At 35.9% G+C, this 8,239-nt stretch overlaps 1 protein-coding gene across 3 annotated transcripts in view; it reads right to left on the reverse strand.

The window, feature by feature from the left end:
• Positions 1–7,395, reverse strand: part of Nlg3 (Neuroligin 3) — a 110,184-nt gene extending 102,789 nt beyond the window's left edge. For all 3 annotated transcript variants that reach the window (XM_049842151.2, XM_021341750.3, XM_021341749.3), the window contains exon 1: positions 7,052–7,395. The gene's annotated coding sequence lies outside the window, so the exon portion shown is untranslated. The remainder of the gene's footprint in view (positions 1–7,051) is intronic.
• Positions 7,396–8,239: the final 844 nt, after the last annotated feature.

Consider the following 8,239-nt stretch of genomic DNA (forward strand, 5'->3'; position numbering starts at 1 on the left):
GCATCAATGGTTTCAGTAATTTTTTGGCATCTGCTGTATTTGGAACTCCTTTTAATTAATATTTTCGGTACCCAAATAACAAACCTGGTTATGAGACTGGGTCATACAAGTAACATGTGAACACGAATTACACTTTTAAAGAAATCTTTGGTTTTTCTATCTCACGAAAGCGGGTGAGCAGACTTGTGTGAGTAAATGTATGAAATGAAATGAAATCGTATATTTTGCAAGTTGGACATTACATCACTTTTACATGTCATTTTAAGAACGCTGGGGTCGGCATTTCCTAACTGACTGATCCCTGAGAAGAAACGTATATGCACATTGCCTTTGGATGCGTAAGATCGGGAACGCAAGTAGTTTTGTCAAATAGCCAAGGTTAGGTTAGTGTACTCCACTTCTATAAGTACAATACACCAAGTAAATAAACAGTATAAATATAAATAACTGAGAAAGTTAAAAGAAAACTCAAGTAAAAGCTTTCAGTTTTCATTGCCACTTCATAAGTTATTAAATGGATCAACTACTGACCCTGCCTACTTACTGTTCCTCAGTTTGTCCCACTTTACTACTTTCATTGATATTTTAATCAGGTGGCTTGATTACACAACTTTGACAGTCGGTGTATTCTCGCTTTAGAAGAGGTTTATCTTAGTGAAACATTCAATCTGTGGTTCAGCTATGTAAGCTATGCAAGCAATGTTTAACTTCAAAATAGGGACTGTAGATTTTGACATTGAATATCATTTATGATTCTTATTGATGAATGAATGTACCTATACTCAATGGTTCTATTAACATCCTATATCTAGGAACAAGTGAAAATGTTTTTTTTATTTATCACTTTTATGATAGTATATCTTATTAACATAAATCAGAAAAGAAGGTCAGAAGCTCATAAATCTATGTAAAGCTTAGTATTTTATTTACGAAATTCCCCTTCTCCTTGTATCGAACGCCATCATTTGGATATCTACAGGAATTTTAACACAGACACCGCGACTACAATCCGCTAGTGTGGAAGTGTTAATTGTCAAATAAGATTTTAGTGGCTGACTTATGAACCCAACACATTTTTTTTTTTTCAAAATTTATCCATTTTAAGTGAATCAAATCACTCGTCAAGATGAATTATTACTTAGAATTCTAAAAGTAATGAAAGAAAATCTCTTCAATAACATGAGATTGAAGCTAAGTGATTATTCAGCTTACTCGTTCATAAAGGGTTCACAAACGTAATTCCGACATGAGTTCACGTGAGCCCAGCGAAGTGAAACAGACTATTGACGGGTAAGTCTTTAAAACACTCCCCAGTGGTATTTTTTGTAGGCTTTTACACAATTTTATTTGTGTTCGGGAACCCAGGGGACGCATGTTTCTCGTTCAAAACAATTACAGTGCGCTTAAAGGTAGAAATACCGCTCGAGTTAAAACGTGGAAATGCTTTGAGTATTTTTTTTTTGAACACATGTAGATTTGTGCGGTGATCTCGATTTAAGTGAAAAGGAATGGGCTCGAAATGTATGTATTTGTTTTTTCGAACTAAAAGGTTTAAGTTACGCTGTAGGTATGGTGTCATTTGAAAAATGGTTTATTTTAACAGAAACATTGGAATAAAAATATTTTGAATGAATATACAAAGATTTAGTCGTTTTTACAGTATTATTAAACTATTGAAGATTGGATTTCAAAAATTTTGTATTTCAATATTTTTTATTTCAATAATGTTATATTTATAACTTGCAAAAAACTGGATATTTAGTCTGTCAGTTTTCAATATAGCTGATACTGATAGGGACGATCAAGCTTGTGACTGTAACCAGCACCATCAGTTTATCAATATCTGCATAATTCATTTCAAAATCGGACAAAACGTGGTCGGTTTGTTGAAATATTGTTCAAAAAAAAAGTTTTTTATTAGACTTTCAATGACACAGCACATAATCTGTTTTCAATTATTCAGTAACTACCAACTGTTTTAGACCTTTAAAGACATCTGTGCTTTTCCCTGAAGAAAGTCCAAATTTATTTACGCAACACTTTATCCTACTAATATTATAAACTAATATTATAAACGCAAAAGTTTGTATGTATGGATGTATGGATGTTTGTTACTCTTTCACGCAAAAACTACTGAATGGATTTTAATGAAACTTTACAATAATATAGCATATACATCAGAATAACACATAGGCTACAATTTGTAAACATATTGTTCGAAATACTAAACCTGCGCAGACGAAGTCGCGGGCACCAGCTAGTATTTATTTATTTTCAAAAATTAAATTTTATTAACTGTTCAAAAACTTATCTACTCTGCTACAATTTTGTGTAGTCATAGCAATCATTTTAATTTTTAGTTCCTACACCTTCATAAAATAACGGTTTGTTCTCAAGTTATAAGATATATCATCAAGAAAAATCACGTCGTAAAATTCATTTTACTTCTTAATAAAACATAAAACTTGCATACATTACTTTCACAGAGTTATTTACATGTTCCTAACTTTTAATGTAAATCACTATTACTCACTCTTCTAAATGGGTACTGAATTTTGAATTTCACAACCACAGACACACTTATTTCAGCTACAATATTCCTACTATATTCAGTGAGAAAGCTTATAAAATTCTAGTGTTTCTTTTGTCTACGTCTGGGAAATATTTTGTCCACAGTGCAAAAATGGGTTTTGAATTGTGTACCTAATAACTGTCACTGACTTATGAATGTGTTGTATTGTGAGGTGAATGACTTGTAGTAAAATGTTGTTGTGTGTATGACTTGCTTTTATCGCGATTTTGCCTGCTTTTCGACGTGCCTACCTAAAAACCTCACTCTGGTAGACGATCCAGGATCTACAACTTAAAACGCCGTTTCATTGTGCAAGTACTGTAAATTGCATACCTACATGCACAATGCTACAATTGTATGTTCGCATCTTCATTTATGATGTTACTGAGACCAATATATTTTAAAATACCTATTAATACCTACGGAAAAAATATATTTAAAAACCCATAAATCCCCCTTTCAATCAAAAAACAATAACAGCAAAATAAAATTCAAAGTTTCTTTTTCTCTAAATAATTTTGAAAAATTTATTAGAGCCCTCACAGACCCCTCTTTTCGGGAGAATGGGAACACTTATCGCCTCGTCGCGTTGCTAATGGACTGTCGAGGCCGGATGTATCGCTTTTAACGCAAATAACTGACGCCCTCGAATCGATTACGACCGCGAATTTTGGCAGAAATTCGGACCCCGATTTGTCTAACAGGTGACGGAAGGGTTGCTCTGTTTAGTACCGATATGTTATATTCACGTTTGGTAATGTACGGGCTTAGATTGATGCATGGGTGTGTATTTTTAACCCTTCATCTCGTGGTTATGTAGCAGCCTCTCGGGTTGACCGATCCAGAGGTTTATTTATTTAAACTTTATGCAACATGAGTCGTGTACAAAGGCGGACTTAAAGCTATAGGCATTCCTTCCAGTCAACCTCAAGGTGATGCAGAGATAACATGGTAGGTGCATTTAAGGTTAAATTCAGCTTAGCGCTCCATACGTTTTTTTATGCTTCAGATTTGGTAAGTGTAAGAATAACAAAAAGACAAAAGTGTAAGTCAAGATCACAGATTTCCCAAAAACTGTACTTCTTGTACATACAGGTTTGTGACACAAACATTTGTTCAAACAAACACTATTAATATTTTATTTATCTGCCCTCATACATTTCCATGTAAATAATTTACGTCTACCTTCAAACTGTCTAACTAGTTCGACATTTTAGTGAAAATCCCATGGGTACTTCATAACACATGAATACATTACGTTGTTTTGTAAAACGGGGATGCAAAAGTGGGCTTTATTGTTAGGAACTTTAGAATCAAAATTGCTAAACAAAAGTTGCTTAGTCACCGTGTGTCTGACACATGTGTCCCAAAAGAACAAAAGAGACACGTCGCGAATCAGCAGTTATATGTTCCGCTTGAAATTTTATGTACGAAACAGAATTTTACTGCAACATTTCAAAAACTGCAAATTTATACTAAGTTTCATCGCCTGTTGTGTTTGAATTCAAGGAAGCAAATCAGAATTCTATTCAGGGAAGTCGTTACTCCATCATATTCTGAGTAATGGAGCAATTTTATAATCATCATTCGAGTGAGGCTAAGGGATACCTATTTGTCCACGAATGGAGGAAACGTGCATAAAAAGTAGGCAAAAAATACTGCCACCCAAAAGGAGAGTAGATTCAGATTCCAATGTCTTTCACCAGCAGTTTTCCCACAACTAGTGAGAAGTACTCCACACCCAGATATTATAATGAGTAGAAATATTTTTTAAATCTTAAATCGTTGTAGTTATTGAGATCAGCATGTTCAAGCAAATAGACTGTTAACCTCTATAATATTATTACAAGATAGATACATGAATAAAGAGAGAAAACTAACGACAATATTCAGAAGACAATATATTGAAAGAAAAGGACCCACAGTACTCTCGATCTCTGTCTACAAATGCGTCACCCCTGTCTCCTGTTGTAACCTTGTATGTGTTAAGCCAGAAGACAAATCCCTATTGACATCAATTAATTGAATAGTTCACTAGTAATGTTCTAACAATATATCGCCATTAATATGCTGTACCTACACGTTATGGCAATTGTCTCAATCGGCTGTTAGTTGTATAACATTATGGGGAATTATATCTTCATTCACAGATACCTAGGCGTCCATTTATGATATCTAGTTTCATATTAATGGTTTTTGATTTATGAATGTTATTGACTATTTATAACACAATGAGGGTTTTCGTTTCTCGGAAAACAGATTGTGATGGCCCGGCTTTTACTAGTAATAGCTTTTGACAGAAATCATCAAGATATTACCAGTTGCAGACAGGTATATATGATTTATCTCATGAAAGCAGGTGAGCCATCCTTGTGTGTACCTATAAATACATATACACTACTTTTATATTCGTATGCTCGGAAGCACTTAGTAGTGACCGCGTCGCATGCAAAAGTATGGCTTACTTGCTTTCTTGAAGTAAATAATCTATACCTGTCTACAATTGTCAATTTCCTGCAAGGCTCTGCCACTTGCTACAAAATCAACGAGGTACTCAAACAACCTTATGTAATTACAGCTATCGCTCCAAAGTTCTTCGGCCCACTTCCCTTGGAACATGGAACTGTAATAACGTTTTCCAAACTATGCCATACAATGTTATCGAACAAGTTATCCGCACTTCAAACATGGATCTATTATATTGTGTCGAAACTCATCAGTGGAGCGTTTGGTGCCACATCACTGAACAATATTGGTGGCAAAGTTGTTGAACAATATTTTAGGACTTCAGATGACGTGTCAGCATAAGCTGTGTCTTTCCTCTAGAACTTAGGGGTTTGGTTCTAGTGTTCTGGGTAGGTTGAAAGAAACTGGAGAGTTTTGAAAAGTCAGCAGAAGCAAGACCGAATGCATGTTTTGCGATTTTGGTGGTCTCTCCAGTCTGGAAGCCATAATGATAACACGCCTTTTCCCATCTACTCCAGCTTTAAGTATTTCAATTCACTAATTCAAGGCGATGGCAAAATAGATTGGACAGACAGCACAGCATTTACATAGGATGGATGAAATGATGGCAGACCAGATCTAAGGCTAAAGTCATACCTGCACTTCTGTATGGATCAGAGTGTTGGGACACAAAAGGGTTGAATGAAAGACTGCCTGCGGCTAAGAAGGGAATGTAAAGAGGAACGTCTGGTGTTATGAGAGTGTATAGAATAAGGAATGAGTACATAAGAACAAGAAAGCGGTACTAACAACATGGTATGGGCATTATAAAAGAACTGTGGATCATGTGAGGAAAATGTTGAACATAAATGTTGACAGGTACAGAGGAAGAAGACGACCAAAGAAACGATGGATGGTTTGGGCTGGGGGGCTGGAAAGAATTTCAATAGTGAGATGATGACAAATAGAGAAGTATGGAAGAGTATAGAATACTCACAGCGCCGATCCCAAATGAGAAATTGGGATAAAAGCAGGATGACAACAATTAATATTTACCTGTTGGAAACATGGTAGGTATGTTCATATAATAATGCAAGGGAGCAATGAATAATGTTATCAAAATTGCTCCTCGTCCGAATGGGGCACAAATTCATAAACTTTTCAGCCGGGCACGAGCTGAAAACCGCAGAACTCCGGAAAATACCATCACATAGTGAAGAAAATTAACCATTACCCTTATCAAATAAAACAAGTAATCTTATTATACCATCGACATTTTAATTACTTTTAAAATTTAAATAGGTTAACTTTCCAAAGAGAAATGATTAATGTTTATTTATGAAAGTATAAGTTACTTTTACAAGTTTATACGTACTATATTAAAAGGATTGATTACTTTAGGAAACGATTTTTCATAGTTAAATGTGGACCTGTCGTGTAAATTGGTGATTTTGTAGTGGTAGCCAGAATAGTCGCCAAAGTCGGACAAGTTTAATTACAATAATGTAGGTTGATTATAATTAATTGCGTTTTTATTTTGTACGACTAATCTACATAAGAGCGACGGAAAGTACCACTCATTCTGATTCATATGTATAATTATTTTTTTTGACGTAGAATAGCGAAAATGGAACTCATCAGTTATGTTAAATATTATAATTTACGTCGTACAATGTATTACACCATTTATGTGCTTTAAAATGCTAAAGGATCACTTTAATTGATAAGTCTCCATTAAAGGTGACAGAAACACGCCATAAATAGTCAAATTGATCGAAAAAATCTACAAAAACGCCTCGTAGTAGGCATGATTAAATTTATGGATCGTAAAAATTCTTCGCAGAATCTTTATCACCGAGCAGCCAGTTTATATCTATGTCAAACCTTCATAAATCCAGAGAATAAAAAACATGACTCACAAAAAACTTTTGTTATCAAATGTACAGAAATGTGTGATCCAATTACCTTAATGACCGCCTTAATATTTCTTTTAGCTTATGATTAGTAGTCACAGCAAACGTTGTCGTTACTTACCATCGAGATAATCCCAGTACAATCAACGACACAATCGTCAAATGTCTAAACACACACACAAAACCGGCATACTCCATTGCACTTTTACATACACAGTAACTCACTTATACTACAAATTCGAATTATCGTATACACTACGCGACGAGTCGGTCGCGCAGAAAAGTGTTTGGGATTAAATTAAGCTTATTTTTTTGAACGATTTTAGTACACTCACGCGGTAAGGTGGACGTGTTATAATTTAAAATATTATTGTTAATTTTTAGATCGGCACTACCGAGGGCGCGGTTAAAACGCGGTGCGGCAAGGCGCGCCGCTCCACTGACGGTGTTTGACGGGGAGTGGGCACTGCGCATGCCTGCCCGCGCAGCCTCGGCCGAAAAGGGATGAAAACGGCGCGTGCCGATTGTTAGCGAGCGTACGCCGAATTGTGACGAATATTTCTCAGCTGCCGTGACGCGGCCCTCGTTAACGGTACCTCCGCTACGTCGTACTGCGATAAATCGCAGTTAATTCTGTTATTGTGTTACGGATTTATGGGTATGTTGGCTTATTGTGAATACGTATTGCTTTATAATGGCCTTGTGTAATTTTATGCGAACACACGACGCCATGTATTCGCTCTGAGGTAAATTAAAACGCGACGAAAATGAGACGAAATTTCGCTAGCGAAACGGTTCGGGGTTGTCGCCCAGAAAAACCGTTTTCAGCGCGCAGCTAAAGGCAATATTCGTCATAAGCCAAACCACAGAACTTTATACGCATCAAAACAGTTACTATAGAACAGCAACCTAAATAGATAATTTAAAATAACCCGAATAGGCGTCACAAAGCCCACAAACTATTGTCGCTGTTCAAAGATTCAATCCATATTACCCAAATCCCAAGTTCGCAGACCGAACTGAAGACAAATTTCCTTTTACTATCTAATCACATATGTAAATTTGGTTCCACTCCAAATTGCCTTACTGAAAAAGTTTTCGCTTCGTACCCAAAGTCAGCGAAAATCGGAGGCTGTTGACTCTATAGTAGCTCGGATACGTTCGGGCGTCTTCGGTTATCATCGGTCGCTCGTAAACGGAACGCTATTTTTATGAGTACACAGTTACATGGTCAGACCACGTTATTTACGCATTTGCTCAAGACTTTATACTCCTTATGTTAAGGCTGAATTTCACGTGTATTTGACGT

The sequence above is a fragment of the Helicoverpa armigera genome, chromosome 5 (genome assembly GCF_030705265.1).
Source record: "Helicoverpa armigera isolate CAAS_96S chromosome 5, ASM3070526v1, whole genome shotgun sequence".
Taxonomy (NCBI): Eukaryota; Metazoa; Arthropoda; class Insecta; order Lepidoptera; family Noctuidae; genus Helicoverpa; species Helicoverpa armigera.